Here is a 27,253-nt window from a genome sequence, read left to right on the forward strand (position 1 = left end):
GTAGACGGTTCTTTGAAGGCAGTGATATCGTAGTGAAGTAGCTCCTAAAGGGTTCAATTCCAAAACAAGTTCTATTTGAAGCCTGCAACTGCAAGAGAACCCTTACATGGAACGAGGTCCTGTAATTCAATCTTTCTTTCACTCCAGTTGTGAGATGCTACTGCTCCATACTGTAAAACAAACAAGTGTAGTGTGGCCTGCCCATTGCCTTGCAAAGAAACTGGCAATCCTCGCAGTACGCAACAGCAACACGATCAAAAAGAGGAGAAGAAAATGTGATCGTCGCGCGCGGCGTGGACGCGATCACATTTCCCCGCAACTGATGCGTCGGCCAGGATGCGACCCCGTTCCGGGCGGCGAAGCGCTGCTGCGAAATCGCGACACCCCGCGTCTGTCGTAGCCCGGAGAAGCACGCGCCATTCTGTTGAGTTCTCGTCGCGCGCGTTGAACCGCGCCTCCTGCCGGGTCCCCCCCACCGGCTGACGACCAAACCGTTCCGCGCGTATACCGTCCATTAAAAAGTGCACTGATATGTATATTTAATCGTTTTGCAACTAGTTAAAATTACCGAGTCCGGTTCTACTTGTGCCATTAGCAAAAGAAAAATGCCCAGAAATTCACCTGCTTATGCAAATCCATGTTCCTATTCTTTCATCCCCGTCATGTACGCAATCCATTTCATTTTGAACAAAAAGAGTTCATTTATTCAATAGTATGGAAGATTCAAAAGCATTGCAGGGACGTAAGGATCAAACTCATGAAACAAGATTCAAGAGTCCGGCCCTAGATATACCCATACATGCACCCTAAGAGACTGGACTCGATGGTTTGAACCACCTTTATTCGCCTAAGGACAAGCTAGCCTAGCTAGCTAATTCAACTTATTGAAAAAAAAAACCATTACAACTCTTGCACCAGCTAGTTCCAAGGGAAGTTCATGCCACCAAGATTGTTTCCTGCATCAGCACTTGAACTTTCTCCAGCAGAAGAAGACGTAGGCATCAGCTCGACCAGAGCATCACCTTGTAGTGGGCCAAAATAACCAAACACGTTGTGGTCGCTTGCACCTTGACCTCCATTATCACAGGTGTTTCCCAAGTCAACACTCAGTCCACGTAAGCTGTTGTTAGAAGGAACTAAGGTTGTGCCACCATTTGCAGGGGCGGATCCAGGGCCCGTGCTGGGGGGCTGTAGTACGGGCTCAGCCCACGAAGTTCAGAAGGAATAAAGGAGAAAATTCAGAAAAAATCTAAAAAATTCCTCTCACATAGTACGGACCTAGCCTAAAAAGCTTAAGAGTAAAAGACCTAACACCCCACTCTAATATGGGCTGGATCCGCCACTGACCATTTGCATAGTTTTGAGTGGCTCCACAGAGAGTTGTAATTCCGTGCATCGAACGGAACATGGGGCTAGAGGCAGTGAAAATGGCAGCCAAGATGATACAGGGAGCAATGGTTCATTCAATGGAGGGAATTGCAGTGATGGTGGTTCGGGTGGTGGTGAAGGTAATATAGGAGAACGGGACGGTGATGGAAGCGTAACTAGATTTGGAAGTGATGAATCTGATCTTGCCAGCACCAGACGAGACCAAGTGGGCTGTCCAAGCTGCAAGGATGGATGGAAGCGAGTCCATGGCAAACGCCTTGGTGGGGGCAGGATCTGTGAAGCCGAGGAATGTGGCCGACAGGGCTGCCGCAATGATGGGTCTCTCGGTCCACCAACCTCTAGTGGGTTGTCATGGTGCAGAGAAGACAGTCTATGTCTAATATCTTGCTGGAGACGTGAGAGCTCACGACATAGCTCATAAAGCTCATTGGAATCAAGATCATCTTCCTTACCATAAACATACTTGGCCATCCATCCTCGAGCTTTCCTGGACCTCCTTGGTCCGTGCGATGGCCTTCTTCTTCCTCTTGTCCTCCAACGCTTTGCCTTTCTCTAACTGGAACAGTTCATTCTGCAGATTGGCGATTGTGGCCTCCTGCTCCTCATTGGCATGCGACTCCACTGGTGCATTCTCTGAAAGGGAAGTGTCAGCAATGGGGCTAACCTCCGGGGTGCCGAATCAGGAAAACCTTCCCCTTTCGGACTCCAACACGACAGCGATTCTCGCACCAGTGAGGGTGGAGAGGTCAGCAGAGATTTTGAAAATCCCAGCACGCCTTTTGAAGAATGTAAGGCTACGATCTCTGTCATCCTCAATGAACCTCACTCCTGACCTCCTCACCCTCCTCGGCATCCTCCAATGGAGAATCGAAATATGCTACTGTCAATATGTGAGGAAACGAATGTATGCTTTGCGAGAACAAATGTGGTTTGACGAGAAAGAAGACGCACATCCTGTCCCTTTTATAGAACAAAATGAGTTGTAGATGGAAAGATATCTCCTAAGATTCTCAAGAATGAACATATTTCTTATGAAATTCTTACGGCACTTCACTGAGCGGTGGGTAGTTCTTTTGCGTGGGCAAAATGGGGCCCAATTGTCAATAACCATTAGTAAGTCTGTAGAATAGAGTTATGTGTAGATAATATTTCCTGTCAATTAAAATATACATAGTACTCCATTGGTTGCCAGTACTAGTCGAGTATTTATTGATTTAAAAAATGTAATTATGTGACCCAATAATTATCATGGTATCATTTAAGCAAGAATTTACACCTCATTTTAGTCACCACCTAAGCACATCCTACCAATATGAATGCTGTAAATGCTTCTAGTCATTAATGTTGGTCAAACATATGTTAGAATAAATTGACCCTTAATTAATAGAATATTTGAGTCCAATGTTTGGTTAACCCCTTGCCATAAAAGTGTATCTCAATCTTTGGAATTATTATTGAGTAATGTTGTCCAGTAAAGTTCCAGCTAGATGCATAATAACATACTAAAAGTACCACCTTTAGGATAATTGAGTAATAACTCAAAAAATGTGGGTTCGTCTCCTGCTATGTAAGTGTGTTGACTGTTGATGTTAGACGCACAAATTAATCTACAGTTTTACTTCAAGTGCACCAGTTATCTGTAACTTTTCACACACAATATTCCGACATTATTGTAGCCAAAAGAAATCAATAATTAAATATCGAGGGTTCGGTAACTAGTTTTAACACGACCCCAAATGGTCAAGGTATATATTTAGATGTGTGTTCTAATCTTCAATCTAATCACCATAAACTCTAGCTCTAGCAATTGACACCTTTATATGAAGCGGAAGTGTGAACGTACCCGATTGAGTAGAGACCATTAATGCTTGATGGTGACTTGGGGCAGTGCAGCGATGAAACGGGTTGGTGAAGATTGTTGCCGACATCGGGGCTGTAGACGGCATCGGTGTAGTGGTGGCAGCGAAAACGACGTTGGCGCTGTGGCATGGATGGCAGCAGCGGTAGCCTTCGCTCCACTGCAACACCCTTAGGATCGGCGTAGGATTAGGAATATTGGGATGGTGTCGGCCTCGTGAGATCAACCAAACCTGCGAGGCCCCGACGCCTCCCTTTATATATGGCGTTATGTGAAATTGGATCACAACCAAAGAGTTGGTTGTGCCCCCGATTAGGGTGCATGGGTGAGGGCCATACCCCCCCCAAATCTCGGTTTCTGTTAGAATATCATTTGGAAAGACGAGATCAATTCCAACATTATCTCCCTTTATTGTAAGGCTGACATCATCAGCTCATACTCAACAAAACAGCACACCAAGGCAATGTGTTACAATGGCCAATAAAATGCCACTAAAACCACAGTACCTATAGCGCACTATTTCATCTCAAAATGGATATTCATTATACTTAATGGGAGATTGTTTGTTTTATGATCCTCTTATCTAGTGTTGTAATAATTTCCCGCTACAGTACCAATTGGGTTCATTCCAGTAAAGAGAGAGGAGTGGAGATGGGAAGAATCTGTATCCCTCTTGACCTCTAGGGTCCTTTATATAGGTGAGGGGGAGAGGCGAAACTTCCTCTCCAATCTTTGGTGAGGTACAAATACTACAAGGAGCCCCTTGGGCCTTTATATGGCTGCTTTGTTACATCAGTTTCTTTGTAGGCCCGAGCCTTCCCCCCAACAGTAGTCTCTCAGCTGTAAGCTCCGATGGGATAGCGAGGCAAATAGCTACAGCTAGAAAAAGGCTCAGACTCATGGTCGTCATGTATGTCTCGCTACAAACTCCATCCCAAAAACCCAGTGAGAAAAAAAGGGCATGGAGAAAAGAGCACGCACATGACACTGGTTTTTCTTTATAGGACTGCTAGAACTAGATACATTCTTATATCTACGCTTCGTCTCGCTCGGTGAAAGGGGCCTTTAGCGGAGGTAGATCTTTCTCCGGAGCCGAAGTTGAAGGTACATCTTTGTCATGTTCGGCGAAGGGGTCTTCAACGAAGGTTGAAGATTTCAGTGCTTGATGAAGGCTATTGCCGAGGCCTCGGCATGCGCGGCTTCAACGTAGCCAAAAAAGTGGAGGCCGAAGTCTACTACCGTGGCTCGGAGGTCGAAGGCTGTTGTCATGGTTCACCATAGTTAATGATGTTCACATGTCTCTGCTCTCATGCACTGGCCAAACTCTTGGGACCTAGGACGAGATTTTAACCCAGGTTCCCCTCGTAGCTCCTCTTGACTGGTGTTTGTGAGTGGTGAAAGACGCCACATGGTCGATGTAGTCAAAGTCGGCGTGGGCAAAGTCATCATGACGTAGTCGTACTTGTCGAGGCCGAAGCCCCTCTAGTCGATGTAGTCGAAGTTGATTGAGTCAAAGTAGTCGCGGCTAAAGCCCCTCAAATTGACGTAGTTAGAGTCGATGAAGGCGTAGTTGATGTGGCTGAGACCCCTCTGGTCGACGTAGTCATAGTCGACGAAGGCATAGACTATGTGGCTGAAGCCCCTCTGGCCGACATAGTCATAGTCGACATAGTCAAAGTAGTTGGGGCTGAAGCCCCTCACGTCGACATAGTTAGAGTCGACAGAGGCGTAGTCCAAGTGGCTGAAGCCCCTCTGGTCGACATAGTCGTAGTTGACGGAGTCGAAGTAGTCACGGATGAAGCCCCTCATGTCGATGTACAAGTCACCGAAGGTGAAGCCACCGTCGCCTAAGCCTCTCCGACGAAGCTGAAGTCGACAAAGGTGAAGCCATCATGGCCGAAGCCGAAGGCGGGGATGACTCTGTTGAGTGGATGCTGAAGGTGACGACGACTCCATCCTGGCCGAAGCCGAAGGCGGGGATGACTCTGTTGAGTGGATGCTGAAGGTGACGACGACTCCATCCTGAGTCAATGTCGAAGGTGGCAACATAGTCGAAGGAGTAGCCATTGTCGACGAAGGTGTTCGGCAATGCACCGTGCATGAAGGGGACTTTCGGCTCCACAGAGTGCAAAGGGACGTGTCTTCAAGACTTACTGTCTGAGGTCCGAGTGGAGCATTGCTTTTACCTAAAACTGAGCAGCACCTCGATCCTCCTTGATGGGCCTTTGACAGCCTTTTAAGTCGATTGGCGCGCTGTCTTTACCTAAGGACCAGTGGCACTTTGACTTCCTGTCCTGCAGGACAATAGTTGCTTCACATCTTTTTTTGGAAATGAAAAACACATTATAATTGATGCATGTTCGGTGTGTACACATGAAGAATAAATACTTAAATGCAATCCGAAGACATGGTTTGTCTTCGGTCCGGGGGTAGGCACTCTTAGCCCCTGCCTTTTGTAACCCGAAGGTGCAATGCCTTCAGTGCGAGGGCAAGCACTCTTAGATTCTATCTTCTGTGCATGTGTTAATTCGATATAGGAAAAGTACATTCGAAGAGTACATGCTTTAGCATAATGATAAATGTAGCAGTGAAGGATAAAACATTCGGTATTTGAGGGATAGGCCCCATCCTACAAAGATTAAAAAATCCTGTAGAGCGATAAGATCTTTCTCATGCTAAGGTTAAAATCTGTGTATGAGGAATAAATATTCCCTCGAGCGAAGGGTAAGAACCTGCACTCCATCTTACAAGTTTTCATTGCCGCGAAGGCGCGCTGCCTCTTATTGAGGTCAACCGTCACTTCATCTTACAATTTTTGCGAAGGTGATGCCTCGGTTTTGAGGTTGATCGGTGCTTCATCTTTTCATTACCGCGAAGGCGTGTTGCCTCTTATTTAGGTCAACTGTCACTTCGTCTTATAATTTTTGTGAAGGTGATGCCTTAGTTTTGAGGTCGATCGACGCTTCGTCTTTTCAATGCTGTGATTTTTTTTGCAAAGGCAAGTGTTATACCTCGTCTTGTGGACCGTGCAATTAGTGTTTCAACATAACAATATAGATAGAAGAGAAGGATTATCAGCAAATGATTGTCAGCTTCATCATGCGAAGAGTATAGATTCCTACAAGTGATTAGTGTTATGCTTTACAAGCGATGCTTAAAACTTGTATGTGGTCTTGAACAAATGAAAGTGCATCTAGCCCTTATGTGTGATTTTGGTAATTAATGATAATACCTATGGACTAACAACGTTATTGAGAATTGTTAGTAAGTTGTTCTATAGGTGATACATGTAGGAGAGATATGCATGAGCTTGAGGTGAATGGGGAGATTGAAAGTGCATCAAGATGAATGAGCTCTAGGTGATGCTCGGGGATGCATAGTGATGCTCATGAGGAGAAGGAGAAGCGCAAGAAGATTGGCGATAAGTGTAAATGCTAAGTTACTTGTGGAGATCAAGTAAATAAAGGTATGATATTTTTAATTGAGTTTTTATGGACTAACACATGTGCTTTGTACTCAAGAGTGAGTTGGGGTTAGGTTCCATAAGAAGGCATAAGTTGAATTGAGATATTCTATATGCCAAGAAGTGAAGAATAAGACTGAACTCCATATATGATAAAGCAAATTCCTTGAATATTTTAGATACAAAATGGTTTTCTATGGCAAGACGGTGAATGGCAAGCAAGACTTGGCTATGATGGACCATCCGTGGTGAAGGACAAGCAAATGGCTTCGCGCCGAAGGACCAAGGCGGTGGTGAAGAGCGAGTGAAGGCTTTGCGCCAATGAATCGTGTGAGGGCATGGGAAGGTATGAATGATTCACATAAGCCATATGAAGAATCAAGAAGAGATGGATTGAAGATTATATGAAAGTTGGCAACCCTCAAGGTTTGAAAGAAAGAAGCGGTACTTGAAGGTATTCAAAGGCTCAAATTGGTTCAAACGAGTTTTACATTTGAATTTGAGTATAGGTACACTGCACTATTTAGAGGGATGCAACGTAGCTAATTTTTCGTGTCTCAGTGCTCAAGAGTTTCTAACCAAACCCAAGTGAGAGTTCTTTTTAGAAATCCGGTGCGAAAAGTGTGGAAGTGTCCGAATTGGGTTTCAGAGTGTTTCTAATTTTATCAAATGTTGTTGGGATCATGAATTCAGTTGGGATGTGTAGCCTCTGAATAAGCTTTTAATAGAGTCCAAAATCGTTGAAATCGAACTTCAGGATCAAAAGTTATCGCTATTTTTAAAGGGCCAGCTGTGTTGAAACGGATACTCCGGGTTGACCTGGATACTCCGAGTTGTCCAGAGTCTCCAGGTAAAGTTTCGAGCTGAGTGGTATGTTAGGGCCTTTTTGGTTTACCCGGATACTTCGGGTTGACCCAGATACTCCAGGTTTCGGATGCTCCGGGGGAGGTTCCGAGTTGGGGTCTTAGTTTGGGCTTTTTTAGTTTACCTGGAGACTCCGGGTCAGTACAAAAATGTGTTGTAATGGCTAGTTTTGGGGGGTTGAGTATTTATACCCCCTCACCCCCTCCTTTGGTTGTTGCTAGTGCTCCCCACGAAATACTCAAAGCCAAAGCCAAAAGAACTCCTTTCCACTCCATTTTAGTGTGTGATTTGAGAAGAGAAGTGAGTTGGTTTGAGAGATTGTAAGATTGAGTGCAAGTGGGCGTATCCCATCTTGAGCACTTGACTTCATCGGTTTCTTCCTCATCAACCTCTTGACGCACGAAATACTCAAAGCCAAAGCCAAAAGAACTCCCTTCCACTCCATCTCCACTGCCACTACCATCATCATCATCTTGAGAGCTTTCCTCGGCACCACCCAAATCCTCTTCCTCGGTTTCTTCCTCATCAACCTCTTGACGCATGAGATGTTCCCGCACCCTCTGCAGCAGTTTGAGCCTCATCATACCAAGCTCATAGATTCTCAAAAGCTTCGGGCTCACTTACTTCTTCTTCGGAGGCAATCGGAGAGCAAGGAGGTTCAATCCTCAAATTTGTATGAATAGCTTTTTGCCTCTCCTCAATCTTCCTCAATCTCAAATTGGTCTTGTCTTTGTGCTCCTTTATCTTCACGGCATTGTGAGTGCAAACATTGAATATAGCTTTGAGGGTACTCTTGATAAAGGATGGAGAGTCACGTGAGGAAGATGCAAGCATTAGTGCTGCCCTTTGTGTTGCACTAGGAGCTAACCTTGGAGGAGAAGGTGGCATAGATGAAGATGATTTTGAACCCACCAACCTTACCCTATAAGTCTCATGCTTCACTTTCTTGAAGAAATTCTTCTTTGTGACCTTCTCGATCATAAACATGATATATGGCGCATATTTACAGCTCCTACTAGGTGTGTGAGATTTAGTGTATTTTTCTTTCCAAAGAAAGTCCACCACACTAAAGGGATCACCCTCATTGGACATCCTAGCGATCAAATTCCTTGTGTTTCCTTGAACATTAGTGGAATCACCACTTTTTAGAGCTAAAGTGAGATAGAACAACGAGTCTAGATACTTGTAGAATAGCCTCATGCCTTTTGTTGTGCCAAAAGTCACTTCACATCGATTCTCATACATGAAGTCCATTTTTTCAGAGAAGAGTTGTTGCTCATTATGAATCTTGTTTTTGCTTGTCTCCCGAGCATCAAATCCAAACAAACGAGCAAAAGACCGATATTTGATATTGTATTTCTTTCATTCGATCATCCAAAACATTGATTGGTTTTCTTTATGGTCATAGTAGAAAGTGGCATAAAATTGTGCTGACCTCATCACTCCAATCACATTTCAATGCCATGATATTCTTGATTCTTTTATCCTCAAAAGTTTCAATGACCTCATTGAAGGTAGGATCATTTTTGTTAGCCATGTAGTCCCAATCAATCCAATGCATTGGGGCGACTGACTTCTTCTTCTTAAGGTTCACGGTTTCATAGAAATCTGCTTGGAAATCATTCCAGACCTGATGGTCTGCCACATTTTTCTCATAAACATATGGATCTTCGTATCTTTCCTTTTTCACCTTGCCGGACCTTTTCATATAATTAGTCACTCTTTCACCTAGCTCACCGAATCTTACACCATTATATGGCTTGTGAAGCTTGAAAGGTTTCACAGAAGTTCTTTCTTCATCTTGCTCTTCCTCTATTTCCTCTTGCCCTTGAGTCCTAGAACCAGAGGCAACTGCCTTTCCCTTACCTCTCCTTGTTTCTACTCCCCTTCCTCCTCTAGATGGCAAAGTATCACCACGAGGCACATTGACGATTTGAGCCGCCTCATCAATGTGAATGACACTGTCACGTGAAGCCTTCACCTTATGAACCACCTTACGGGTACGACCATGTCCACTACCATGTCCACTGCCACTTCCATTGCCTTCGTCCTCTGAAGCAGGCTGCTGTGATGGAGAGTCGGTTTGGGCTTGTGGATCAAACTTAGCCTTTGTCCTCCTTTGATAAGTTTGACCAACATCTTTTCCATGAACCATCTTGAATTTCCCTAAGATAGATATGGATGACATGCTTGAGATATGAAAAGGATTGCTCAAAAAAAGAAATTGAGGAACAAAACTAGATGAACATGATCTGGACAACCCGGAGTATCCGTGTTCAACCTGGACTATCCGGATTGCCCGATCCCAGGGCAAAACTTAGGGTTTGATGGATTTAATAAATGAATTTGCAAACCCTTGGAATACATGATTCTAGGAAGGAAAAGGAGCATCTTCACCAAAATAAATCAACTCTAGAGATAGACATAGAGAGATCGGGATGAAACAGTTTTTAGGTTTACCTTGAGATCAAGCGAAGCACATGGAGTCGATTCAGAGGGAGGGCCAGACAATCTGACCAAGAGAAGAGTTCACTTGGTGAAGAACTTGGAAATCCCACGGTGGAAACCTTAGATCGCCGGAGGGGAGGTCACCATGGTGGGAGGATGAGAGAGGAGGTGAAAGAGATAGAATGAAGGGGTAACTCATTGGGTTGGGTATAAGACTTGATAACTTGGAGTATTCGGGTGGATCTGGAGACTTCGGGTTGGGATTTGAAACGTAACTGAGAGGCGTCACCTAGAGGGGAACTTAGAACCTCTGGGTTGAGTGATAGAATTCGGAGTATCCGGGTGAACCCGGAGACTCTGGGTTCCGTCAACTCGATAGAGACACCCAGGGCCTGAGAACTTCCATAATTTTATCTTGAGTTGAAATTCGACGTGGATTTTTGAGATATTTTTGCCACTTGTGATCAACCAACAAACAACAATACATAACAATGGTCACAAGTAGCAAAATATGATCGAAAGATTAAAGAATCAAAATTTTGGAAAATAGCACTAAAAAGATATTTTCGCAAACTTCTAGCTACCAAAGCTATTAGACTAGAACAAGCAATTGTATGCAACATATCAAGCCACGTTGTGAGAATTTAGGATATTTAGCTCACTTCTCAACTCACAAAACCTTTGCTCGTCTAGTGGCTTGGTGAGGATATCGGCTAGTTGTCTTTCAGTTCTCACATGGCGAATATCGATATCCCATTTGGTTGAGTGGTCTCTCAAAAATAGTGTCGGATGTCTATATGTTTGGTTCTTGAGTGTTGCACAAAATTGTTGGCTATTTTTATGGTACTCTCATTGCCACATAAAAGTGGGATTTTGGTCATGTTGTAGCTATAGTCTCTCAAGGTTTGCCTCATCCAAAGTAGTTGAGCACAATAAGGGCCCGCAACAATATACTCGGCTTTAGTGGTAGATAGAGCTACAGAATTTCTTTCTTTGAGGACCAAGACACCAAGGACATACCCAAAAATTGGCAAGTCCTAGAGGTACTCTTCCTATCCACTTCACAACTGACATAATCAAAATCCGAATAGCCTATAAGGTCATCTTACCATAAGACAAGGTAAGAGGTATGAACCAAATATCTAAGAATTATCTTAACGACCACTAAATGGCACTCTTTTGAAGTGGCTTGAAATCTTGCACATATGCACACACTAAGCATAATATCGGACCTAGATGCACAAAGGTAAAGTAAAGAACCAATCATGTAGCAATATACCTTCTGATCTATGGTCTTGCCATCTTCATTGAGGTCAAGATGTCCATTGGCTTGTATAGGAGTCTTGATGGGATTGACATTTTTCATGTCAAACTTCTTAAGTATATCTTTGATGTACTTGGTTTGACATATGAATATGTCTTCCTTGAGTTGTTTGATTTAAAATCCTAGGAAGAACTTCAACTCCGCCATCGTTGACATCTCGAGCCTTTTAGTCATGGTCCTACTAAATTCTTCACAAAAGAGTTGATTAGTAGAACCAAATATAATGTCATCGTCATATATTTGACAAATAAATAAATTATTATCAACTTTCTTAGTGAAAAGAGTAGTATCGGCTTTGCCTATTTCAAAGCCCTTTTTGACAAGAAAATTCCTAAAGCATTCATACCATACTCTATGTGCTTGTTTAAGCTCATAGAGCGCCTTATGGAGTTTGTATACATGATAAGGATACTTGAGATCTTCAAATCTGGATGGTTGCTCCGCATATACTGATTCGGAGATAGGTCCATTGAGAAATGCACTCTTCACGTCCATTTGATATAACTTGAAATCATGGTGAGTAGCATAGGCAAGTAATATACGAATTGACTCAAGCCTAGCTACGAGAGCATAAGTCTTGAGCAACCAACCTTGCCTTGTTTCTAGTCACAATCCTGTTCTCATCTTGTTTGTTGTGGAAGACTCATTTGGTGCCAATCACATTTTGATTGGATCTTTTCACCAATGACCAAACTTCATTCTCTTAAAATTATTGAGCTCTTCTTGTATATCCATCACCCAATCTGGATCTCCAAGTGCATCTTGTATCTTCAAAGGTTCCAAATAGGAAACAAAAGAGTAATATTCAAAATAATTTGTAATTCTAGAACGAGTGGTTATCCCCTTTTGTGTATCACCAAGGATGTTGTCAATCGGATTATCTCTTTGGATACTTTGATGAACTCTTGTATATGACACTTGGGATTGTGGTTGAATTTCATCCACCTCATCATCATCAAGGAATTTGTTGGAGTCATCATGAGCTTGATCTTGATCTTGACTTTGGTCTTAATCTTGAGTTGATGTTTGTGGCTCCACTTGAGTTGATGAAGATGGATGATCTTGATCATTATTAGCCACTTATTGCTCTTGGGGCTCTTGAGGCTTGATTTCACCAATTTTTATCTTCTTGATTGCCTTACTTGGAATTTCTTCATCACTTAAAATATTAGAATCAACTTGCTTCACTTGGGAGCCGTAAGATTCATCAAATGTCATGTCACACATGATTTCAACACAACCGGTGGTTTTGTTGAAAACACGACAAGCGTAGATATTTGATTCATAACCAAACAAGAAACATTCATCTACCTTAGGATCAAGCTTAGAACTTTTAGCCTTCTTGTTTAGAATAAAACATTCACTATCAAAAACTCTAAAGTAAGACATATTAGGCTTGTTAACAGTTAGAAGCTTGTAGGCGGTTTTCTTCAAGATCTTGTGAAGATATAACCAGTTGATGGCATGAAATGCAGTGTTGATGACCTCCACCAAAAATTGATCTGAGATCTTGTACTCATCAAGCAAGATCCTTGCCGACTCTATGAGAGTCATATTCTTCCTCTCAATAACCCCATTTTATTGAGGAGAGTAGGGTGCCGAGAATTCATACTTGATCCCTTCTTCATCAAGAAATTCTTCAACTTGTGTATTCTTGAATTCTCTTCCATTGTTTCTTCTTACCCTTTTTATCTTCACATCGAATTCATTTTGAGCTATTCTCACAAATTTCTTAAATATAGCTTGTGTTTCACTCTTATCATGCAAAAAGAGTACCCAACTGAAAAAAGACAATGTAGCCTATTTCACAAAATTGTAATACGGACAACAAATTGTAACTAAGAGATTTGACTAACAACACATTTAAAATAGAATAATCATTAGAGATAGCAATTTTACCTAAACCAATTACCTCTACTTTCCCATCAACATGAAAAATCATATTTTCATGAGATCCTCTATTTTCTTTAAATGATAAGAACATTTCCTTCTCTCCGGTCATATGATTTATGCATCTACTATCACGCACCCAACTCGATCCACTGAAGGAGTATGCCTACAAAATAAGTTAAGATTTTGTTTTAGGTACCCAAATTTGTTTGGATCCTTTCATGTTAGTCACAAGCACTTTTGGCACCCACATATTCCTTTTGACAATTCAATCCTTTGTGCAGGCACCAACATATAGAGCAATCATTTTATCATGGTGGTTCCTTTTCAAAACATAAGATGCATAAAAAGTAGATTAATGTGCATGGCCCTTGGATTGCTTGACTTGTGTGGTGAGATCATTTTTCTTGCCTCCCTTGATGAACTTGAGGTACTCCTTGCCATTTCTCACCACATACTCACTTGGCTTGCTTGTATGCATATCAAACCCAATGCCTCTTTTTTGCTTGTTGTCCTTGGCCTTAATGGTCTTGTATAGTGTATTCTTGGATTTGTATGCCTTGATACACTCATACTTAACCAAGGCATTTAGCCTCTCATTCTACTTTTGTAATGCTTGCAAAGATTGAATATTAGTAGCACAAGCATTTATATCAACATTGTAACAACGAGAGCAACCTTGACTAGTGGAAGTATTAGAGAGTAAGGTTGCATCATTAGAGGGAGAAGAGCTACTCCTAAGAGCATCAATTTTCACTTCAAGAGTTTTATGAGTTTCATTCAAACATTTGAGTTTCTCTTGAAGTGTAGAATTGCTACCCTCTAGACTAGCAATTGAGACATTGGCCAATTAAGATCTTTGGTCAATTTCTCAACTTTCTCCTTCTCTTAAGCAATGAGCTCTTCGAGTTTAAGGTTTATCTTATTTTCAAGGATGATCAAGTCCTCTTTCTTCTCGAGAATCTCCTTCTTGACTCTATTATTTCCATTAGCTCCTTTATCTTATACATGGCATTTTTACTTAACCTTTAAGCAAATATTCACAATTACTATCATTATCACTATCTAGGAGCTTGAGTTGTGATTTTACCTTGCGCCCTTTTGCCACGAGACACTTGGAAGTGTCGTCGTCATCGCTCATGTCACCAAAAAGTGACTTTGTCAGTGTAGATGAGCTGATGGCGATTGTGGTGACCCCTTCATCATCGGAGTCGGAGTCGGAGTTGGAGTCCCACTCCTCGCCAATGTGAGCTTGACCCGAATATTTATTCTTGTGTGTCTTGTGCTTGTCCTTCTTAAAAGACTTGTTCTTATTTTCTTCCTTGTCTTTACTCTTTTTCTTGTTAGGAAATTCGGCGATGAAGTGGTCAACTTTGCCACACTCATAGCAAGCTCTCTTGGATGTTCTTCTTTTGGGAATATATCTCTTGTACTTGCTATAGCCACCCTTCTTCATGTATTTCTTGAATTCCTTACAAAGAAAGCAATCTCTTCATCATCGGAGCTCTTATCTTCACTTAGTTCAATTCTTGAACTTGCTTGCTCTTGCTTGCCTTGAATGCTACTTCTTTGTTCTTGGAGATTGAGCTTTACTTGACTAGGTTCTTGATTTTATTGGCTTCCTCCTCATGAGCTCATGAGCAAGAATTCCACCGAGCACATTACTTGGTGTGAGCCTCTTGCAGTCTCTTCTTCATCGGATGATAGTGACCAAGGTGGGATTTTTTGGTGCAAAAGCTCTTAGCAATCTTTGCACCACCTTATGATCATTTAGCTCTTCACTTCCAAGCTCTCTAATCTTGTTCACTAGCATCATCATGTGGTTATACATTGCTTGGGCGGTTTCATCATCTTCCATAACAAATCTTCCCAATTTGCCTTCAAGAAATTCTATCTTGGACTCTCTCACGCTTGTGGTGCCTTCATGTGCGATTTGGAGTGTATCACATATCACTTTGGCTTCCTCAAGCCCATCCACCTTGTTGAATCTTTCAGGGCTCAAGGCACCAAGTAATACACTTATGGCTTGTGCATTGCGGTGAAGATTTGATTCTTGTTCGGAAGTAAGCTCTTTGTCCTCATCCGATAGCTCAAAACATGTGCAAACAATCTTCCAAATACCCTGATAAAGAGAGATTAGATGCAATTTTATTTTGTGCCTCCAATCGGCATAGTGTGTGCCATCATAATATAGCGCACACCCAGATGGCATGGATTTATAAGAGTTAGATGTATTCAATTTATCATAATTGAATTCAATTGCAACTCCCTTACTTTTACCGTTACCTGAAGTCGAAATATCATCCTTTGGACTCTTCGGGATTTTCAGACTTTTCTCCTCGGACGCCGACATCTTCAATTTCTCTAAGCAGTGAAGCCTTGTAGGAGATTAGGCTCTGGTACCAATTGAATGTGCGTGATGTCACCTAGAGGGGGTGAATAGACGTTTCGTGAAAATTAAAACTTCATAGCAGATTATAGATTCCGGATATTCTGGGTCAATCCAAAGACTTCAGGGTTCGGAGGTTCCGAGCTTAACCCGGATAATCTGGATGGAACAGGAAATCAAAAACTAAGAACACCTAAGCAAGTCTAATTGAATCTAAGGATTACCACATGTTTCAAAGGAAGCTTAAGGACATTTTCACCAACCACATGCAGCTACAAACTCGCAAACATATAGATCGAACAACTTGCCTCAAAGATCAACTAGAATGAGAAAGTATGCAAGAAGGTAAAGGAGACAAGAATTTGTTTCCCGAAGTTCATATCAAATGATCCTACGTCTCCGTTGAGGTGCTCACAAAGATTCGGATCTCTTTCAACCCTTATCCTCACGAAGCGACCATGAAGATTGAGCTTGAACTTATTCAAGGTTTCCTCTTCCCTTACAGAAGTGAGGATGACCTTCACAAACTTCTCAGGGTACTCCACAAGCTTGGGTGCTCTCCGAATGATGCCTAGCCGTCTAGGAGCTCCAAGCTCCAAGAGTAACGAACACAAATCGACGACTTGATGACGAACTCAAGTGCTCAAAAGATGGATTTATGCTCACTAGCACTTAATCTCACTTTCCCAACCCAACACTCAAAATCTTGCAAGATTTGATGCACTAGAAGAGTTAGGAGTATAATTGAATGGCTATGAATGTGCTTGTCTTGAGTTAGTGCAGCAACAGTAGCACATAAATGAGGGGGGAGGGGGTATTTATACCCTTCCTCAAAAAAAATTAGCCATTACAATATTTTTTGTACTAGTCCGGAGTATCTGGATTGAATCTGGAGACTCTGAGTTGGCACTTTAATGCGTAATCAAGAGCCCTGTCCGGAACCCAACTCGGAGGGTCTGGATGACTGACAGATCCTGGAGTATCTGGGTCAACCCAGAGACTCCGGGTAAAACACAAAAGCCTTAACCAAACACCCCCTACCAGAGCTTAACTCAGAGACTCCGGCTGACACACCAGAATCTGAAGTGTCCGGGTCAGCCCAGAGACTCCGGGTATAAACTAAGACTTAGAACTTTCTGGTGTTCATGGGGTGATTTGTGTCTCTCTTCTTTGGTCTAAATGGGTACTCTTAACACTGAGACATCTTCAAGTCTATCTATACGCATCCCTCTTGATAGAACGATATATCTATACTCAAATTTGAAAATAAAATTAATTTAAATGTATTGAGTGACGACATGACGCTTCTCTTTTCTTTTTGAGGGACACCAACATCATTTAACTTCTTTGATGGGACTAAAAATCTGTTCTTAACTTTAATAAACTCAGTAGTCCCTTAATCATTTGTCATCAATTATCCAAAACCCACATAGGGGCCTAGATGCACTTTCACAGTGGGAGGAGTAGGAGCGTCAATCATTTGAAGCATTCGTAGCCGAACAAAATATAGGGTCTGATTAGAAAAATATCATAAAATAACAATTTGCATGGCAATTAAACCTACATTGGTATGATTAATATCATGAAATATTATAGTTCTAATTTGCATCACCGTTAGCCAGAAAAGGAAAAAGAACTTGATAAAAAAATTCCAATGAGATGATGCATGATTACAAACAACGTTGGTCAGAATACAACCACGACCCTCATAAAATTATATTAAAATTTTCTAATCAAATTTTCCCATTGGTTTCAATTTAATCAACGAATTAATCATAAAATTTTAGTACATAATACATCATTAATTGGGAAATTAAACATTAATAAAATAGTGCATAATAAGAAAATGGACTTAATCATCACATAAAATGCATTAGAAAATATTAAAGCCCAATTCTTTAATAGGGACTGACCCAAAACGACGGCTCGGTCAAATTCTCTGACGTGTGCAGTGGCCCAACCATAGGCGTAGTCCAGCCCCGCGACACTGGCCTATTAGCATGGATGCGGCCCGTTTCCACTCTCCTACGCGCCCTAGCCTGATCCATTGTGAGATCAACCAGAACAAAACCCCTCTGCCTCCTCTCTTGCACCGACAGTCGTGCGCGGCTCTTTCGAGCAAATCCATCGTGGCGCCTGTGAGGATGGCACATGCGTAGTGAAAAGGAGCACCCCGGCGATGACACTGAAACATCGGGACTAAGAGATTCGCACACGATCGAGAAGCCGAGGAGGAGGAGATACCGCCGGAGAAGAATGTGCATGTCAGCTCCAACGGCCTCCACAACAATGAGATGCCCCATAAACATGTAAGTGATCCACCTCTATTAAGTTTTAGCGCATGGGATTTGGGAATGTTGATCTAGGGTTTATAATTTTGGGAAAATAGCATTAGAGTTTCAAATTTGGGAGGGGATTTGGGGAATTTCTTAGGGTTTACCTTAGGGTTCCTTGATTTCCCCAATTCTCCTCCTTCTAGTTCCTAACCCGAGCCCGATTTAACCTCATCTGAGATCTATTGACATTGAACATATACATGAGCATGAAAGCACATCTAATTCATAAACAATTTGCACTAACTTGAAACCATTTAGGGCCAAAACATACTTAGCCGAGACTAATTGACCCTAACCAAGCCGAATGGGTTCGGAGTTATACAAAAACATCCAACAATAGCTAATCGACATTAACCAAAACATACTTAGCCGAGACTAATTGACCATTGCGGGTCTGTGCAAGTGGCTGATGCGGTTTTTCCAACTGGATCTGCAGCAACATGATCTTAAGCTAAAAGCTGTCCTTAGCCGTGCTAGTCAGGGATACTTTGGGGAGCTTGTCCCGATCTAAGCCACATCAACTTGGAGGCAGTATATAGATATATCTTGTGAATGTGGCATGCCTCTGATTTTGTTAGCTGAGGCGTACCAGAAAGATTAAATAGAGGTAAGCAGTAGCGGGACCAAGTGAGGCAGTGGAAGATGAATCAGACCTGGTAAATGTCGGGACCAGGGCAGATGTTGGGGATATTCCTGAGATACAACCGATGGGTGTAGCCAATGAGGGGGAGCACATCACTAGCATAATTGAAGAGATGGGGTTGGTGGATTAAGAGCTGGAGGAAGCCGTTGCCGATTGGGATTCATCTGACGAAAAGGGTAATGCTCTAGTGCCTGCAGAGTGGAGGGATCATGAATTTTCAAAGCTGGTGGTTAGTGAGGCTGATCGGACATCTTAGCAGTATCATAAGAACGAGGTGTCTCAGGGTGCTATGTACCCTATAAAGGAGGCTATTGTTGATGTAGTTAAATTCTGATCGCTGTCTCTTCATAGGCAGTTCAAGGTTGTTAAATTCAGTAAAAGGGAGTATGATGTGAAGTGTTTGGTGCCTCAATGTCCTTGGCGGTTGCACGTATTCAGAGGGAAATGGGTAGACTACTGGCAGTGCTCAATAGTCAGGGAACATAATTGTCACCTTGAGGAAATAGAGTTCGCCCACCGGAACCTGTCATCTGCTTTTAGTGCTAATGTTATGTATGGAGAGATTGTGGACAACCTGAGGTATGAGCCATGATCAATAATCCGTGTTATTGAGCAAATGTTCCAGTATACAATAAACTATGCAAAGGCATAGAGGGCAAAACAGAAGGCTATTGAGATGAGGTTCGGAACATATGAAGATTCATATCACAATCTACCTCGTCAATTAGCCACAATATGTGGAAGGAACCTAGACAGTTACTATGATATCAAGCATTACCCCTCGACTGATGCGGAATATAGCAGGGAAACATGTATTGCAGCGTGCTTTTTTTGTATTCGCTGCAACCATCAAAGCATTTCGGTATTGTCGACCCATCATTTGCCTGGACGGGACAATCCTGACTGGGAAGTACAAAGGATATATATTGTCTGTAATTGGGGTCGACAGTAATAACCAAGTCCTGTCACTGGGGTTTGCCTTCGTGGAGAGTGAGAACGGGGACAGCTGGTATTGGTTCCTTGAGCGGGTGAAGCATGCTATTGTTCTTGACCGGCCAGATGTGTGTCCGTTTCATGATAGACATGCAGGGTTATTGCAGGCTTTGTTTGATATGCAACATGGGAGTGTTCGACATGGTGTTGCAGCACAGTGGCCCAACTTGAAGAGTAGGTGGTGCATGCGCCATATGGGTGCGAACTTCTACAGACAGTTCAAAAATAAAGAGTTGATGAAGCTTTTCAAAAAATTGTGCAGTCAAAACCAGCAATGGAAGTTCAATGCCCTATGGGCAAGATTGGACAAACTAACTCTGAAACTGACAGTAGAGGTTGCAACCACTGGTGATGAACCGATAGCTCCTGGACCTCTCCCAACAGATACTCCTCAGATAGTAAGGAGGTCAGGGTCAGCTAATAGGAGCTTTTCACAGTGGATACGTAATGAGCCAAATGAAAAATGGGCTTCGCTGTAAGACAGTGGTAGGGCAAGGTATGGAGTAATGACAACAAATCTTGCTGAGGTTTATAACTGGGTCATGCGAGGAATGAGGTCCCTCCCACTCGTTGGAATTGTAGAAGGTGTTTTGCATGGGACATGTAAATACTTTATTGATCGGTACGCAGCTGCTAAAAAGGTAATGGAAGATAATCGTATGCTTTATGGATGGATGCTATGTGAGTATGTGGAGAATGCCACAAAGAAGGCACACATGCATCGCGCTAATCAAGAGGGGACTACGGAGCATAGGTTTAGTGTCCTGTGCTGGGATAAGGGTCGTAGGGGTGGAAAACGTGAGCGTCATGTGCAAGAGTGTGTGCTTAGGAGTGGGACATGCATTTGTACTTGCCAAAAGCAACAATTACTTCACAAACCTTATACACGTGTGATAGCTGTGTGTGCGGAGCACAAATGCTTCCCAGGCAATATGTTTCAAAGTATTTCATGAAGGATCAGGTACTGAACACCTGGTATCATGAGCTGTATGGTTACGGCATTGTTGATACTTTTACAAGTAATCCAGGCCCTTCACGAATCTATGTGCCTGATTTGAAAAAAATGAAGAACGCACCGGGCCATTGACAAACTCTCCGGATTCGCAACGATATGGATGAATCCGAGGCGGGTCCTAGAGACAAGCGATGCAGCCAGTGCAATGAAACAGGTCACACGTACAAGTATTGTCCTAAAAATGCACCTATTGTATAGGTGAGTATTACAGCGCGTTCTATTATGATTGTATTTAGCGTACCTTGCTGTTATATTTGTACTTCACTGTCTAGCATTTTAACCTTTCATTTTTAAGTACATGTCGCAATATATTCATGTTGCATATAGTTGTAATGTGAATTTCCAATCAATATATACTGCTCTTGTCTACATGTTGCAATATGTTAATGTACATGTCGTTTAAATGTAGATATGGCGCACCCTGCAACCCCCGAGCTTCTCGACCCTGCAGTGGACAAGAGACACCGTAGCTTCTTGTCTGCCATACACCAGACGGAGTTAGGAGTATTCCGACCACGTGGCCCTGGAGAGCTACATACGGTCGACGATCGGTGGAAGCACAGGTAAGTCGATACTTTCATACACATGTGTCGATTCATTTATGTATTGCATCCCCCAGTTTATTTATATTTGCAATGGTGCAGGTTGGCAGCAGCAGGACTCCTACCGCTTTGTCGTTTGGTGGAGGCCCGATCGACGGAGAACCCTGAGGTAGCGACGTGTCGTTTCTATTTTGATCGCTCACTGATAGCAGCCCTAGTTGACCGATGGAGGCCGGAGACACATACTTTCCACCTCCTCTGCGGTGAGATGACCCCGACCTTGCAGGACATAGCCTACCTCTTAGGCTTACCTTGCGCAAGAGCTGCGGTTAGGGTCATCGACATGGATGCTGACTGGATGAACGTCATGCATCAGCGCTTTGGCCCGGTTGAGCGGACAGACGACGCACCCCCTACGTGCCTGAGTTCTTGTCCGATCCACGAGGGCCCACGAAAAAGTGGATCTTACAGTTCTAGGTACCGTACAATGCAACTTCTCATTTACTTTTTGAGTATTTAGTTTTGTTCCTTATTATCACTTGTCATACTTGCAGCTGGTGTATATAAACCCGTAGGCCAACATGTACTCAGTGTCCAGGCATTTGGAGGCTTATCTGCTTTTGCTGTTTGGTTGGGTTATGTTCACCAGTGGCCAAGGCCACCTGGTTGCGAGGAACCTTGTGCCGTACGCCAAGTTGATAGCGGATGCTGTTGGCGAGGAGGTACGCAATTCAGTTGGGCATCTGCTGTCCTTGCTGCGATGTATCGGGCGCTGTGCGACGCATGCACGAAGAAGAAGCCACTTGCCACTTTTGCTGGGTGTCCACTACTTCTGCAGCTGTGGTCCTACGAGCGGTTCACCATAGGCCGGTCAGTGGTGGACCGCTCCCGGTAGCCTGAGGAATGGTACGATGAGCCCAAGGAGGACGCGCCTACCATGACCTCACTTTGGTGCCAACGCTGGGTATGTACTTTTTTTAATACTTTAATGGGCACATGTTATTGTTATGGATGGAGATCATATTTGTCACATGTATTTCTAATGAATTCTGACTATGTTTGTCACATAGCCACACTGGGCGCATGAGCAGCTTCGCAGTGCTTATGAGCATTTTCGATCGCAGTTCGACCGGCTGCGTCCGGACGACGTGGTATGGACGCCATACAGCTTCTTGGCCATCCAAGGTCGTGCGGTTTTGGGTCTGTCTCCGTTGTGTACCCGCGACGAGGAGTACTGGCTTACGAAGACACCTCTTGTCTTCGACATCTATGTCGAGGAGTACTCACCGCACCGCGTCATGCGATAGTTTGGTCGCCACCAGGCTTTCCCTCTCGTCCACATTCGCACTGTTCCAGTGCACGTCCACAGGTAAATATACTGAAGTGAATAATTCGTAACATTCGTCTTATTATCAATTCTATTTAACGTGGTTCACTTGCAGGTATACACGCAAGGGCCAACCAGCTGGCAACATTTGGGCAGATCGCTTGGCCCCGTACGTCTCAGCATGGGCCTAAGCCCTTCAGGATGTCGCGGAGGAGGCGCATCCCTTCGACGAGCGGAGCTTCGAGGAATACATATGGTAGTACGTGCCACGTACACATACACAGGTCACCTACACCCCAGAGTGTGTCTGGCCCCATGTCGCGTCGACTACGGAGGCGTACCCGGACCATTGGGACGAGGACGCTGCATTGGCGGTATGTGTAATTTACATGTCATTTCAGTACCACATACACGCGTAACAACGACTATAAATTGAAATTGTTATTTTTTGTTTGTTTCCACAGGATGATATCATTTATGATATCCATAAGGACGCAGCTGCTACCATAAACCGCCTCATGCAAGGGGTGCACCTCAGTGCGTCGGATGTAGCGGGGTTTGTCAAGCGGGTTTTCAATAAGACCGCGCGGGCCTTCAAGCTTACCTCCTGCCGGTCCACCATAGACGTCGCAGGAGTGCCTCCCAGGTCGAGTGGGGTCCAAGCCGAGTCGTCCAGGAGGTCTGATGTGCACCGCCGTTCATCGGTGTCGGCACCCACACGGCCCTTTTTACCACGACCTGCAGGCTCGCACCCAATAGGTACGGATTTTTTATTCGCACGGCATTTAAATATATTCGTTCCTTACTGGTGTATTGATTTTAAACAAATATTAGGTGCACCTACACACGCCTCGATGCAACCACCTAGACCGAGCCCTATGCCGGCACCCTCAGGTACTGGGCAACTTTACATTCTCCGTCTTCATACCCTAGTCAGGAGGATGAGCCTGGGCCGGACCTCCCGTACGACCTCGTGCGGGACTTCTTCGGGGGCACACCAGACTACGATGTCCTCCAGCAGTCTCAGGTACCCAGTGCTCCACTTCGGACACAGCACACGCAGGAGAAGGCCTCGACACCGGTGTTCCCTACTAGGCCTACCAGGCAGCTCGGTCCACCTGACCCCCTGACCTACTCTAGGGGCTATGTGAGGGCCAACCAGCGGCAGCGGCAGCGGGACCATGATGGGGGGAACGGCCGACGGTAGTGGGGAAGACAGCAGTAGGATTGTACATTTGTTTTTGTAACTTACATATGCATATTCGATTCGCGATCTATTCTTACGTATTCGGATGCGTGTAATCTTTATGTTCCACTAACCATGTCATAACTACATTTCTTATTCCAATGTGATTGTATGCTAGTTTCATTTCTTAGTCCAACGTGACCACACGCTACTTTCTATCGTCCTCGGTCATGTATGAATCGTTCACGACAGACCTAGAAAAATATTTCTTACAAAGCTACTTATACACGAAGTGACCGCTCGATAACTCTGTCAGGAGTCTAACTTTACTCATGAAGTGACCACACAACTGAACTTTAACCATTAAACGACATCACCTCTTTCCTGGCATAATCTGCAAAAACGAATTGACCGCACCACTCAACTTTAACCATGAAATGACAACACATTTGTCCTTGCGTAGGCTTTAGACAAGAAGTGACAACACGGGACAACTTTTACCAAAAATTTAATGACAACACATGCCCCTTGACACATAAAATCTCTGTCCATCATCAATGCCATAACTTTCTCATTCTTCAAGATGGAATCCAATGCTCCTGCCACCCTCTAAGCCCTTCCACCCACTCCTTTCTTCAAGAGGGAATCCAAAGCTCCTACCTTCCCCCATCATAAATAACCCAACCTCCATACATGGATACACCACTCATTTCTCAGTTCTCTCAACTGCATTGTCTTCCTTAGCTCCACCAAACCCACCTAAGAAACATTAGGGGATTTTCATCCCTCAAGGGATCGAACCACCGATGTGCTTCTGTGATGACCATTGCAAGCTTCGCGAGTCGCAGGACATCTCATACACCTATGGGATGTGCTTCTTCATGTGTGCCAACTACCAATACGACAAGCCTCAACTTGGGCTGCATGAGTATCCACCGGTATAGCAACAAATATCAGCCACACCTTTCCTGATTTCATATCCTGTTTTACTAACCTCTCATCTTGTTCTATTTGTCCAGTCCCCTCCACCAATCTATGATTTTATTCAATGGCTCGACATTGAGCAAAATGAGGACCAGAAGAGGTGGGTTGACATGACCATGAGGTGGAGAAAGGAAGCTTATGCACGTCGGGAGTACGAGCAACAGCAAGAGGAACTATGCCTGAAGCGGCAGGAAGAAGAGAGTATGAGGAAGGAAACGTAGGACCATACCGCGGCTCAGGATCGAGAGGCTGAGAGGGCAAGGAAGCAGGAGAGCGCCCGTCGCACTAAGGCGGCAGGGTCCGATGCCCTGCGAAAGGGCAAATATACTGGGTGAACTCAGTAGAGAGTATCTAATGTAACCCGATATGTTTCAAGTCCCTAAGGCATGTTATGATTAGAAGTAGCACGCTATTAAGTAGGTCTTTGTGCGAACCGTACATGCCACATTTTTTTTTCTCGTCGTGTCATCGTGATTACACTCCAATGTAATATTTTCCACCATACGTATAATCTTATGATTATCGCCGTTTGCAACCTCATTACCGCGTAATATGCTGCGAGTGCTTCACATATACAATTTGTTCACAAATATTGATTTTTTATCCTTTGAATAATACGTAAACTACTCCAAAATCTCGGCTCCCCAATATACCGTTTTGAGTAATCTTTAACCATTTTAATTCCAAATTTTACAAAATACCTATTTCAAATATTGAGCAATATTTTCCAATAAATTTTGCAACTTTTAAAAAAAAATTGTCCTACCCGCCCATTAAGAGAGCGGTTGGCAGCCTTGCCGCCCTCTCAAGGGGCGGTTAGGCCATCCATCTTCTCAGGGGGCGATAAGTCTTCCTAACCGCCCTCTGAGAGGGGGCTACAGGCACCTATTTTGTAATTATTGCGACAAGAAATCTATTTATTTAAATTTTTAATCGAAAAGGTAAAAAAATAAATAAAAAAGCTCTCCGCGCGCACTTGGGCCTCGCCCGCGGCCTTCTCCGGAAGCAAGCTTAGCCAGGCACGCGCGCTTCCACCTGGGCCACGTGCAGGCCGGGCCGACGAACACGTCCGAGGTGAGCATCATGCGCGTCGTTTTGCTATCGTTCGCGAGCAGGCCTAGGCCTGCGCACGCGCGCCCGCTAATCAGCGCTGCCATGTGTGCGCATCAACATGTGAAAATTTTTCTTTCCAAATTGGTGAGAGGCTTTGACGGCCATGCAGGTGTCGTGGGCGCGTCACGGTCAACGATACGACATTTGTGTTGGAATTGAAGTTAATCAGAGACTGATTCATCATCTGATCCTGCACAAATCGTTGTTCGGTTTGGTTACAGATTAACAAATCGTTGTGGTCCCGCGCCCTCAAGTTAAAGGTGATCTGCCAATTCAGATGATTTTGGCTAGGACCGCTACGATATGCAAAATCTTTCAGAACTTTTACGAAGAAAACCTACGTTCCAAATAAGGGCTTAATTAGTTGGTAGAAATAATTAAAGACCGATTACGTGGAATAAGATCCTGTAACTCAGCCTAGCATGCATGTTAATTAGAGTAACCTGTAAATCATCTGCATGTCACGATATTCACTAAACATAAGTGGATGTTTATTATGAAGCTCGATCCTTAAAGTTATATTTTCATTATGTTTATCAGGGGTGGACCCAAGGCCCGATAAACCTAGACAGCTGCTCGGGCTCTGCTCTGGCCTATCTTACATTTATGTAGGCTATAAGGTAATTCGTGATTTGGACTGATCAAATTTTGGACAAATTTTAGCCCGCACGGGCACAGCCTACGCACAACAAGCACGAGCAACCGAGCACCTAGCTCTCGCACGGCCTGCCACTGCGCCTAGCTGCCCCAGTGTCCACACCGCACCCTAGCCTGCGTCTACGTTCCCCTCAGCTGCCTAGCCCCAGTAGGCCAACACTGCATCTCCGCCGTGGCTAGGGATGAAAACGGACGGGAACGGTCGGAAAAACTCTCTAACCGTTTTCACTTTCATATTTTCTCTGTCGGACGAAAAAGAAAACGGGATATGCGGGAACGGGAAAAACCAAAAACGATCGGACATAATCGGAGGGTCGAAAACGAACCAATCCGATCGGGAAAATACCGGTATCGGTCGGGATTCGAAAACACAAAATGGAAACACCGACCTACAGAACCATCAAGACATGTCAACATGTATAAGTTTAACATTATCTTCAGATAACACTGAATTAATAAGTTTAATGAACCAATCCAATCAGCAAGTCGCATTAAAGTAAAAAAATATCATATGATTTTTCGATTCACATGACATATCATTTTTTATCAATATTTGACTCAAACAATACAAGATACGAAGATACAACAATATAAGCCTTAGGACCGAGCAGTAGCTCGGTTGGTTCGCTCCCAGTGGCAGACTGACAGGGACGACCAGTCGTGGGTTTGATCCCTAGGATCGACTCACAAGCCTCATCGAGGGTTTTTCCTTAGTAGTTAGGGGTATGCACACACGTGCCCGTTTAGCGAGAATATATCTGTAACGTGTATGCTTAGGACATGCACGTGTGTGCGTGCGTTAGGCTTGAGTGTGATATAAGTGGGTTATGTA

The 27,253-nt window shown here is 43.7% G+C and overlaps 1 pseudogene; it reads right to left on the reverse strand.

Annotated features, from left to right (window-relative positions):
• Positions 1-918: 918 nt before the first annotated feature.
• On the reverse strand, positions 919-2,308 carry LOC133904936 (agamous-like MADS-box protein AGL28; annotated as a pseudogene).
• Between the last annotated feature and the right edge of the window lie 24,945 nt (positions 2,309-27,253).

Source organism: Phragmites australis, chromosome 2 (assembly GCF_958298935.1).
Source record: "Phragmites australis chromosome 2, lpPhrAust1.1, whole genome shotgun sequence".
Taxonomy (NCBI): Eukaryota; Viridiplantae; Streptophyta; class Magnoliopsida; order Poales; family Poaceae; genus Phragmites; species Phragmites australis.